Here is a 13648-nt window from a genome sequence, read left to right as displayed (position 1 = left end):
GATACAAATTGCTTGGAGCTTAGCGAATGAGCGTCACTTTCTCTTGCAAGGTGAGCGATATGCCAAAAAGATGTATTTCAAGAAAGGCTTGAGGCAGTCGAAGCTGATCTTATTTGTTTGCTTATTTTTTATTTATTTTATTATTTATTTTTTATTTATTTGTTTATTTACTCTTTTGCCTCTCTTTGACTCCCTCAAGAAGCGGAGCATCATTACACAGTTAAGATATTCTCAAGAGGTAACCACTGACAGACTGTTACCAGGATCACGAAAGTCTTCTCTCCTCCTCCTCCTCCTCCTCCTCCTCCTCCTCCTTCTCCTCCTCCTCGACCTTTCCTGACCTCCTTGATACCTCAAAAGGAAAGACTGGCGCTTCTTGCTTCGTTATCTGTCTGTAACCTGATTTGTGCAAAGGAATTTTACCGTTCTGGTTTTCTGCATTATTGACGTTACGGGGAGACATGAGAATGTTCCCCCTCTTCGGGGGATCGTTAATGATAAAACTCGAGTCACGTCAAGGGGAAGGGTCAAATGATCATCTCTTAATGAGGTGATGTGAACGGTACGTCTAAGTATGTGTATTTATTATGTATGTGTATATATACTTGCGTGAGTATCTACATAAATACAGTATATATATTCTTGTTTACGCAGATGCAATATATTTGTCCACAGAAGGATGGATGAAAGGTATAATCTTTGTAAATCTACTACTATATATATATATATATAATTATATATATATATATATATATATAACTATATATATGTGTGTGTGTGTTGTGTGTGTATGTAAGTACGTATGTATGTATGTATATATATATATATATATATATATATATATATATCTATATATATATATATATATATATATATATATATATATATATATATATATATATATATATCTATATATATATATATATATATATATATCTAATAAAAGGAGCCCATAAAAACACCAAAATATAGAGAGATTCATATATCCATCCGCTCGCTAAAAAAGTTAGATGTTATAATAAGTAGATCAGACAAAGACGGCAAAATCTTAATGATGAACAAAGACTTCTACCTCGACAAAATCAACCAACTCCTTAGCGACACAAACACTTACGACAAAATGACGAAAATCCCCTCCAAAACGTCCCCACAGAATTTTTTCGGAAAGTAAGATTAATTGGCCAAGACAAAAAGAGTATTGAACTATTAGAGTTTAAATTTAAAGTAATTAATCCTAAACTCCCTTCTTTTATGGCCTTCCCAAAACTCACAAAGACAATCTTCCATTCAGACCCATCGTTTCATGTGCCGGAGCTTTCAGTTACAAAATCTCTAAATGGTTAGCTGGCCTCCTTTCCCTTTTTAGGCACTTTTTCTCCCAGTCATATTAAACATTAGGAAAATTTTTGTCTCAAATTCAGAGAAGCACATATACCACTTTACAATATAAAACTTTTAAGCCTTGACGTAGATTCCCTATTTACAAAAGAAACAGTACAGGACGTTCTTCAGTTTTTGAGGGAAACTTATCCCCCTATTCAGATCATTTCTCATTGGGGCTTGACAAAAAAATAATAAAGTTTAGTTGTTAGTTGAATTATGTGCATCTAATAACGTATTTTCATTCGGGGAATCATTCTATAAGCAAAATTTCGGGTGTAGTAGGTAGTCCTTTAAATCCTGTTTTAGCCAATCTGTACATGGAATACTTTGAAACTACAGTAATGAATGCAATAAAACCCAAAGACATGCTGTGGACTAGATATGTAGATGATATTCTAACATTTTGGGATAATAGGTGGGGCAATTTTAATGAATTCCTTTCAAATTAAAACATTAGTGCCCAGCATCAAATTTAAAGTTGAATGGGAAACAAACAACTAAATTACTTTTCTCGATGTTTTAATAATCAGAGACACGACAGAATACAAATTTACCATATACAGAAAACCAATGTTCTCACTTTTATACATTCACTACTTTAGCTATTACGACATTGCTATCAAGATAGGTGTAGCCAGCAACCTGTTCTTAAGAGCCTTACAAATTTGTTCCCCAGATTTCCTGGAAAAAGAATTTGAACTAATTCATAAGCAACATTCGTCTTTAAAGTATCCTAACCATAATGTTGAGAAAGCAATTCACAAAGCAAACGTAATTTTCTACCGACCCCCTCAAGACAGACCAGAGAGTCACCCAACAATAAAATAAAAATTCCTCACCTGGACAGGATTAAGACGGTGACTCAGACCCTCGGAAATGTAACCCTTTTGCATTAATTACCCAAACACCTTAGACAAATCCCTGATTAACGTCCAACAAAAGACATCCCCCAAGGACACAGGGGTTTGGTTTACGAAATCCCATGTCAGGACTGAGACCAATCTTACTCGGATTTACAGGTAAATCACTTCCCCACAGATTAATACAACACAAACGGTCAGTTAGGTATGGACAACAGAACTCACGCTATTTTCAACCATATAAATGAACATAACCATAGAATAAACTGGAATTTGTGCACATATAATTTATAGCAGGCAACTGCCGGTACAAGAGTTAAATGATGGAATCGGCCCTTAATAAAAGAGAGGCACATAATGAACATCTCAAAAGGAGCATGGGATTCAGATGTGATCGACAAGATTTTCATTCTACCAACACTTAAGAAGATTAAAGGAAGATTATCAGCGGGGCGACCTAAATTGGCTTACCTGTGGATGGATCTCTTCGTATAAATACCACCTTTCCGTAAACTTTTCTCATTCATATAGCTGAAGAGGGAGACAGCAGTCTCTGAAATATAGTACTTTTCTCTCTATATTTGGTGTTTTTGTTTTTTATGGCTCCTTTTATTAGATGGAATTCTGTTGTAATAGAACATTTTTTACCAGTCATGTACATATATGCGTATATTTAACATACACATATATACTCATATATATATATATTATATATGTGTTTGCATGTATGTATTGTATGTACTATGCGCGTCTCTAAAAAGTAACTCACACACACACACACACACACACACACGAAGACATTCATTAGAAGTAACGAAAAATCCAAATGCTATTGTCTTCCCACACTAACTGGTACCAATACAAAACTTACAGTATCCAAGATAAAATATTTCCCTGGAAAAATTGATTAACTTATATATAAAAAAAAGTTCAGTCATATTTCCGCAAGATTCTGTTTGTTGGCTGAAAACAGTTTTCTCCAAATAATCACATCCCGAGGAAGACAAAAAGGTTATGTCTCTCACTCTCTCTCTCTCTCTCTCTCTCTCTCTCTCTCACGTAATTGAGAACGTACGGGCGTTAATACATCTGCGTGAAAGGCTTTCTAGGACTAATAAATTGTTTTAATTAGATCTTTTCTTTATTATTTTGGATTAGTTTAGTAAAAAAAAAAAACAAAAATGTCAACAATTCTTAGGAGTAAAATTCTGTAACAATTCATCGTTGATAGCTTTTTAGCCAAACCAAATTACTCAAGTTTTACAATAGTCGTTTTCTTTTAAATGTGTTGATCTTATTGGTAGTAGATGGCAATTTTTTTCCCTTGAGACGTGGTTCGTAGAAAAAGATGGAAGATTTTTTTATGTTTAATAATGTTTTTTTTTTTTTTTTTTTTTTTTTTTAGGTCTGAGCCTTTTGCAGAGAATTTACTTCCATGAGTTTCCAGATGCTGGTGGGAGTCTACATCAGCCTTCCAGTATTCCTGCAGGGAACTTAACTCTTTTAAAGTTATTTTCTCCTACGTTTCATTTCTTTCGCTTCCATTATTAGCGAAAATGCTGGGAAAACAGACTGCTTGTAACAGAATTTTTATTTGTACTTTACAAAGGTGAAATGATTTTATCCTTAAATTCCTTAGCTTCGAAACGTGAATTGATTTATCTCCCTTAATTCCTTACCTTAAAAGGGTGAATTGATTTTATCACCCTAGGGTCCTTAGCTTCAAAGGGCGAATTGATTTGATCTCCCTTATAACCTTAACTTTAGAGAGAGAAACTAATTTTATCTCCCTAAATTCTTAGCTTCAAAGGCGAACTGATTCTATCTCCTTAATTCCTTAGCTTGAACGGTGTGAATTAATGCTATCTCCCTAAATTCCTTCGCTTAATTTCAAAATACTTATGAATGTGTCTAATCGAAAAGTAAGTCCAAAGTAACTATAAAAATACAGGTAAGTCAGATTTTGTACTTCCAAACTTGAACAAATGACTAATACGAAATATTCTCAGGATTGCAGTTGTAGTGAAGAGAGAATTCCGACTTAATAAAGAACAGGTGTTGGTGCTTAACATTCTGGTTACTAAAGCTTAAATAAAGAGTGAGGACAATGTTTTAAGAGTATGGTGAGTAGTACGAGTAATCATTTTTGCAGAGATGATGAGTACGATATGTTTGGATGCTCCAGTTTAATATATATATATATATATATATATATATATATATATATATATATATATATATATATATACACATCTTAAAAGAAAAAGTAAGTGTGGCGGTGAATTGTTAGATCTCAGCGTTTCTCCGATTAGTGACAATAGGGCTTAGCGACAGTAACCTTATTCCTCGAAGGATGCTGAATTGTGTATATATATATATATATATATATATATATATAGATATATATATATATATATATATATATATATATATATATATATATATATATATATATTATGTATGTATATATATATATATATATATATATTATATAATATATGCATACTACTTAAAGATCATTCCAAAATCTCTCGAATTTGCAGCTTTCAAAGTTTATATGACACTTCCATTCGAATACATTTCTCCCTTGGCTAAATTTTCCACTGTCCCAAGTAATGAATGTACATGGAACTAAAAATCCGGTGCAGGCGCGCCAACATCCGTCTCTTCTGCGAAGTGTTCCAAGAGAGAGAGAGAGAGAGAGAGAGAGAGAGAGAGAGAGATCCAAGTCGTATTTTACCACGTTCCTGGAAGTTCTTCGTCGCCGAAAAGGTCGAATTGCAGTCTCTTATCGTTATCAGTATTTTCGGCTTAAGGGGCGAATAATAACATTTCGCGGAATGATTTCTCCTCAGGTTTTGGCTGAATTCGCCTTTAATGGAGGTGGGTGGGGCTCTCTTTAAGTATCGGAGGCACTTCCCCTATTAGCAGTTTTCTCTGATATTTAGAGAGGAGCTACATGTAGCTTCAGGGTAGGCTCCACTTTGGGGGGGTGTGCCGATCGTAAAAAATATTTGCCAAAAATACACTAATCAAGACAGGCTAATGAAATTTTCAGACATTATTAGCACTATAATAATGCATATTCCCTGTGAGTTTTATCATCCTACAGGGAAAATTAATGATTTTATGAAAAAAAAATGTGAAAAACGGAAATGGTTTCCGGGGGCCCTCGCACTGAAGGTTAATTTGGGTGATTGGTGAGAAACTACAGTCTTGAATAGAAATTCGGTCTGACAGAATGTTGGTATATCCACCTGGAACTGCCACAAAAAAAATTATCAAAATAGAACAGTAAATAAGGCACGTAATAACAAAAAAAAAGAGGCAACAACTTCGTAAGTTCAGTGAAAGCCCCGCCGAATAATCAGACTATAGCTAGGAAAGAAATATTCAGGAAAAATTCAAATCTCGATTTAGGGACAAAACCTTTTTAGAGTTTTGTAGTTATTATGTCACTTGATAGCCTAAAACATCTAAAAAATTATATTATTTAGGACAATCAAAGAAAACCCCCCACCCCCCTCCAAAAAAAACAAAAAAAAAAAAAAAAAGAAAAAGGGAAAAAAGGGTGGGGTTGTTTTTTTCTTTGATTGTCCCTAAATAATATAATTTTTAGATGTTTTAGGCTATCAAGTGATATAATAACTATAAACTCTCAAAAGGTTTTTGCCCTGCTAAATCGAGATTTGAATTTTTCCTGAATATTTCTTCCTAGCTATAGTCTGATTTTTCGGCGGGGCTTTCGCTGAACTTACAAAGTTGTTGCTCTTTTTTTGTTATTACGTGCTTATTTACTGTTCTATTGATAATTTTTTTTTGTGCATGTTCCAGGTGGATATACCAATATTCTGTCACACCGAATTTCTATTCAAGACTGTAGTTTCTCACCAATCACCAAATAACCTTCAGTACGAGGGGCCCGGAAATTTCCGTTTTTTCACATTTTTTTTCATAAAATCATTAATTTTCCTGTAGGATGATAAAACTCACAGGGAATATGCATTATTATAGTGCTAATAATGCCTGAAAAATTTCATTAGCCTGTCTTGATTAGTGTATTTTTGGCAAATATTTTTTACGATCGGCACCCCCCAAAGTGGAGCCAACCCTTCAGGCACAGGCGGTAAAATGGAGACAATAAGTATTAATGTGACGGCTCATTTTTCCTACATTGTATTATTGTAATTTCGTGTATCGTTTTTTAGGAATTATTTGTAATTATCGAACTGACGCCTTTGCAGTCGAATATTCCCGATCTTCGCGGATAAAATATAGCGTATGTATTTTAATTTCATTAGTGAAAACCTCGAGCTATTTGACCGTAGATTTTACCACGCTCACTGGGTAAGCTGGAGGTCGGATCACGCCTTGTTTTTTTCCTAGATTGCAGATCAGATTCGCTCTAAGGAGTTTGGTCTTTCCCACAAACACATCTTCAAGGAGATGAAATAGATTGGTATTTTCGCTTGATGGAATTTTATTAAGGATTTTTCTCCTATGATTTTTATTGGGAAATCTATTCTGGATGAAATTTTCATCCGGGATTTTTCTCATGAGATTTTTATTCGGAGTTTTTTCTCTTGATTGAAATATTATTTGAAATTTCTATTTCTCTTTTGATCTAGTTTCATCTGAGTTGAATGAGATAAAGGAGAGAGAGAAAGGGGTGAAGTCCTTTGAATAATTGATATAGAAAATAAATTCCCGTCTCTCAACATTTCTATATTTCCCCATTTTTCTTTCTTATCAAATGTCCTTGATGGTAAGAGAGAGAAAGAGAGAGACAGACAGACAGACAGGCAGAGAGAGAGGTGTGTAGGAACCTTCAACCATAGCGCATTGAAGCCCTCTAGACTCAGTAGTTTTTTGTTTCATTTAAAGGTAAACTTAGCCGTGGATCGTGCGTCTGGCAGCTCTTTCCTCGAACACATCTGGGGAGCAACTGAGATTAGCTAAGAGTTTCATACAGCACTATACGCTGTACAGAAAACTCGATTGCGCCGAAGGAACCTAACCTAACCTTTGGCTCATTTTTACTTGTTTTAAATTGAAAGCAATATTAGTTCATATGAAACTGTAATGTATCCTTTTAATCTATTTAAATCATCAGTAATGCGTACATGCGTACGAGACAGACATTCAGCCAGACAAAGAGATATCTGCTTCTTCTGTCCAATAATAAATCATAGAAATTATAACTGGAAATATTTCTTTTAGTTTTTTGTGTTGAAAATTATTCTCTCATGACAAGGCTGTTTACCCTCTTATTTAAAGTAACACCAATAATGCATACTCCATATCCTGTTGGATTATATGTGAGTAGAGAGAGAGAGAGAGAGAGAGAGAGAGAGAGAGAGAGAGAGAGAGACGCCGTTGGTCAGCGTGTATTAGATTCATATCAGGCCAGCTGCGGATGATAGTTTTTTTTGTCAATCTGTGAGAAGTATACCTTTCAAATTATGAATCGAATGAATTTTATTCACGTGAAACATTAGTGATGTCTCTGGCGAGAGAGGCAAAGAATCATCACACACAGATATTCGAGAAAGATCAAGCGGCCAAAACAAGAGTTTAAGCTTTGATGCGGTTTGTAGCTAAGAATGGAGACGTTGGGACGAGTCTTTCTTAAGTATGGATTGTAATTTCGAGATTAGCGATTCTTTTGAAAGAGAAAACACAGCATTCGTTCCTTCGGAAGGTCGGAGGTCGTCGGTTGGCCGCCCGCCTTCTGTAGGGTTCTCAAACCAAAGTTATTTTTCACTCGTCACAATATCATTCATGACTTGATTTTGCACAACTGAAATGTTGCCTATGGACGGCGTCATACCGTTTTATTTTTTTCCGAGTTGTCAGTTATATTAGTTGTATAAAATACGATAAATTATGAAATATGGATATAGATTATTTTTTACAAATAAATATTTTCGATAACTAAAGCCATATTTCCAATGTAACTATACTGACGCCAGTAACTGTAGACTAGTGACGTGATTAGAGGCAACAGAAATAGAAACAGTATCTTTTATTGAGACAATACGATGTTAAAGACTGGTAGTGAACCATTGATAGCATTTAATTTTTTAGAAAAATAGGAATGTGACGAACGTATCGTACATTTTTATCCAAATTAAAACCATTTGAAAGAGCACTAATAGCAGTTAACACTTTGACTACTGAGGTTTGAGGCTGTTTTAGTTCTTCGAAATAAAAATACTTTGATCCACCAGCCCGTGTTCACAGCTGAAAGGGAAAGGAATCGACAAAGCAGCTAAATTTATATTTTTTCTGTTAATGCTTTGGTGGTGCCGACTTTTATCTGTTTTATTGTAATTTTTTTTATTTGTTTTCAGTGATTTCTATTCAACTATCAGAATCATCTGTCTTCCATTCGAGTATTTTCAGGCGGCAGAAGCAAAACAAGAAGACAAGAAGTTTTTTTTTTTATTTATCTATCATTTTTTTTTTACAAAACCCTCAACAAAAATATTAATAAGATAATCAGAAGAAGTGTTGGGGGCGAGGGGGCGTCAGAGGAGAGAGTAGAGACTTAAGCCACACTCTAGAATCACACTCAAATTGCAGTACTTCTTTTCATTAATTATAAAAAGTACTTTCGTATCACGTGAAATATGATAATTATGGAAATCATTCTTTTTTATGGTTCATAAAATATCGTGAATTAGCTTATGAATATTGCATTGCATGATGAGCTCACAAAGAGAAATTCTTTGGGGAATATATGTAAAGGTTATTCCTCAAAGGGGAATTGCAGATTAATTGGAAATCGTCCTGAATATTAATGTAATATAACAGCGTATGAAGTTTGATCGTAGTGGTGTTTGTATTTATGTTCATGTCTTCATTATATTATGGTGTATATAGTAATAAGTAAGTCAAAATCACTTCTTTTTGTTATAATGAATATGGTGATTATAAGTCTCCTCTTATATTATATTGTATATAAAGAAATAATAATACTAATAATAATAATAATAATAATAATAATAATATAATATAATAATAATAATAATAATAATAATATGATTTATTTCAGCTCAGGGCCATTTACATTGAATATACAAAATACAGACAGTAACATACACAATCTAGATACATGAGACATGATAAAAAAGAAAAAGAAAATGAATAATCGGCACTTATCCACAAAATAGCTGAGGTAGCATAAAAGCTAGTAATCATAATACTGGTAATAACAGTAATAATATTGGTGAGAAAAAAAATATGCATTGAGAGTAATAACAGTTAGTGCACAAATTATATAACTTAAATTTCAACTAGAGACCTTAGGTGGTTACAGTAGTCAGGTCCAGAGGGCTAAATACAAAAATTGAATGTAAAAAAAAAAACTTTAACTTGATAGTAATCACAGTAATAATGAAAAATTAAAATATCAGCAATAAATGTAATAATGACAAAAACTGCAGATGACATCATGCCAATACAGAGATTAAGTCCTTTAGGGGACAAAGGCCTCATTTTCCCATCTTTCCCACAATTTAGATCTTCTTGCTTCACTCCTTAGGATGCTTTGTATGAGCGAGTTGCTGCTGTTTCTCACGCCTAACAATGATTTTTAAATTGTCCAGGTGGTTTTCTATGAACATCTGTGTGGCGGAGTGGTAGCGGGGAGTGTTTGTGAGGCGTCTCAGAATGTCATTGTGCACAACAGTGATGCGTCTCATGGTCTCTCGGGTATAGTTCGTCCAGAGGGAACACCAATAGATACTGTAGCAGTACGTCTCGGTGACAGAAGGCAAACCTCCTTGCAATCATGTTGCCAGATGCACATAGTTTACGACGCCTCTGTTCAATGTCTGCCGTATCTTTTAGGTCGTCGTGATAATGTACCCAAATACGGAAATTCGTGCACAAATTCCAGCCGATGGTTTCCGAGGAAAATTTGTGGTTCTGCAATATGCTTAAGCGATCTCGGGAGCAGCGACATGCACTGGGTCTTGGTTTCGTTGTAGATTATATCAAATTCCCCTGCATACTGGCGGCAAGTGTCGATGAGTCGTTGGAGACCTTGCACTGATGGGGAAAATCAGAACCATATCGTAGGCGTAACAGAGGTTGTTTATAGTTGATTCATTGACGGTGCATCCGATTGGGAGTGAGTTCAGGTTGACATTCTGTGTACGTATTAAACAGGTATGGAGAGAGAATGCCCCCTTGCCGAAGCCCGTTTAGGGAGCCGAAGGTGTAAGATAATAAGTACCACCCCATTTGACACAGAATTGCTGTGTGGAGAACCAGCAATGCAAAATACCAATTAGATACAGGGGTGTGCCCCTTTTATGCAGCTTCAGGAAGAGCTTCAGGTAGCTTGCTCTGTCAAATGCTTTTCTCACATCTACAAAACAAAGGAAAACAGGAGAGGCTGATGATAGGTAGTAATTCAGCAATTCTTTCAGTATGTAGATGCAGGTGTCGGTTGAGTGGTTTGCTTTAAACCCGAACTGGTTGTCAGTGGTGTGTAGAAAGGGGAGAAGTCTCACTAGAAGAACAGACTCAAGTATCTTCGATGCGATCGTTGCCATTGCAATCGGCTGGCAGTTGCCAGGGTCAGCTGCATCCTTTAGCTTGTTTTTGATTAATGGTATCAAATGGACTAAGAGTAGGGAGTCTGGAAGAAACCGGTGAATTATGCACGCATTGAATAGGGCAGCTAGCAAAATGTAAATTATTCGGATGGCAGAATTTGAAGGCTTTTGCAGGAAGACCATCACAGCCGGGCGATTTATTATTAGGTAGGCTGTTTATGGCATCGCCTTGATATTACCTGGCGTAATACGGTCTGCAAAATGAAATTGAATGTTGTCAGTAAGGAGGTTATCTGCATCTCTTCGGGAATCTTGATCATTTATGCAATTCAGGATATTGTTGAAGTGATCACCCCAAATAGATAGCTTCGTCTCCGACTGCTTCCCCTACTCTCTGTGATAGCTTTTTATTTTTTGTTTTGGGATTTAAGGACTGGATATCTTTCCAAAGATGAGGATAATCACCAGATTCTAAGTTTCTAGAACATTGCATCGGCTCTTAGTTTACTGCTGTGGGCGCAACAGTTAGGGGGTTCACGGTAGGAGGGATGGGGTACTGAATGACACCTGTAATGGGATGTGGATCGTAGCCCTTTGCAAGATCAGTTTAGGAGAGGAATGTTCCGCTTGAGGCCAAAAAATATTCAAGAGATAGTTAGTGTGATCCATGGCTACTCACGAAGATGGGAGAGAATGCGCTGATCATTTGGGTGGATGGGGGGTTGGCCAGGGGGAGTGGGCAGTCACTCGCCGTGGGGGGTTGACTGGCACTTGTGGTGGAAATGACCCTGGTTGGAGTGTCAGTAAGTTATCATGGGGGTGGTTGATCCCGAAATAATTTATATCTTGAAACTATATTAGGACCGAAATTCTCGCCTTTATATTGTGTGTGGTAATAGTATGTTTATATTATTCTTTTAATTATGCTATATATGGCGATGATTATACGCTGAAGCAGCTGTAAAGAAAACTATATTACGCCGAAGAAACGTCTGCGCATTTTTTTCTTGTTATATATTATGCTGTAGATGGTTTTCAAAAAAGGCTACATTACTTTTTTAAAATTAAATAGGACAGGTTATGGTGATGATAATTCTACGTTGTCTTTTACCTTACCCATTATAATTGAACAGACACTGAAATGTACAGAAGACATAAGGCCAACTTTCTTCCACTTTGTCTTTTTCTGATATTCGTCAGGCCTCAGGCGACATGTCGTTTAAAGGGAAGGACGTTTTAATATGTATTTTTTTTATTACTTAAATTCAAGGATAACAAAAGGGATGTCTTTGTTTTTATTTCTCCTTTGAAGACGCCGTTTTGTTAAGAGTTTTTTTTTCTCTTTGTCGTTGTTGTTATACATCTGTTTTAGTTGTGTGAAAATTGTTAAGTTCTGTGTATATATATTTATATATATATATATATATATATCTATATCCTATATATATATCCTATATATATATATATATAATATAATAATATTTTTCTATAATTATGTATATATATATAATTATTTTAATGATCTATCTATATATATCTATATATCTTATATATATATATATTAGCATCTATATCATATATATCCTATATATATTCGTCTATATATATATCTTATCTATATCGATATATATATCTAATACTAAATATATACTTTTAATTAAATTCTGTATAAAAAATATATAAATATATAAGAATATATAGAATATTATATAGATAAAAACGAAAAAAAAAAAAAAATAATAGATATATATATATATATATAATACTAGATATATATATATAGATATAGATATATATATATATATATATATATATATATATATATATATATATATATAGATATATAGATATATATATATATATATATATATATATATGGCTGAAAGAGAGAAAAAATGGATACAGTCAGTAATATTAAAAAGCCCTCTTATAAAATTTTCGATGTTTCTTGACGCTTCCGTATCCTTTCCCGTCCTGATTTTTCAGGTTGATAACCTTGATGGTGAAGGGCATTGCTGCTCTCATTAATGTTATGTAGTTATGTAAGAAGCTATTTCAGCTTCACTCAGAATAATTATATCTTCTTCGTTTCCGAAAGAATCGCTTAAGTGTTCTGTAAAGGAAACCTATAGAAATGGCTGTTTGTCTGTGCGTCCGCGCTTTGTCTGTCCGCCCTCAGATCTTAAAAACTCCTGAGGCTAGAGGGCTGCAAATTGGTATGATGATCATCCACGCTCCAATCATCAAACATACCAAATTGCAGACCTCTAGCTTCAGTCGTTTATATCTTATTGAAGATTAAATTTGGCCATGATCGTGCGTCTGGCTCCGATATAGGTGCCAATAACACAGGTCACCTGGCCATGGCTGAGAGTTTCATGGGCAGCCGGTGAGAGTTTCCTTGGCCGCGTGTCACAGTTTCATACAGCATTATACGCCGTACAGAAAACATGATTGCGCCGAAGTTTTTACATGTTTCATTTGGAGACTCTTAAGTCATTGTATTAAATAAAATTACTTTCATTATAGAAAATGTTGTGACTATTTACATCATATTTTTCTTATTGTCTATATCTTTTGGAGGCAAACATACACGCCAGGGAATTCACGACTACACGACTATGTCTTAAGAGATAATATAGTATTTGCTCGAAGTTAATTTGCGTAGGATTCCGTAAGATAGTATTAAATGTCCAGGAATAATTGTTATGACTAATAACCCCGGCAGTATATCAAGTGACGATATTCTAATAGAAAATTACTTATCTGGTATAAATAAATATTGCTTCCTTCTATGCAACCTCTACTCGAGAAAGGGGATTAAGCTATAATCTATTT

The sequence above is a fragment of the Macrobrachium nipponense genome, chromosome 39 (assembly GCF_015104395.2).
Source record: "Macrobrachium nipponense isolate FS-2020 chromosome 39, ASM1510439v2, whole genome shotgun sequence".
Classification (NCBI taxonomy): domain Eukaryota; kingdom Metazoa; phylum Arthropoda; class Malacostraca; order Decapoda; family Palaemonidae; genus Macrobrachium; species Macrobrachium nipponense.
This window is presented reverse-complemented; position numbering follows the sequence as displayed.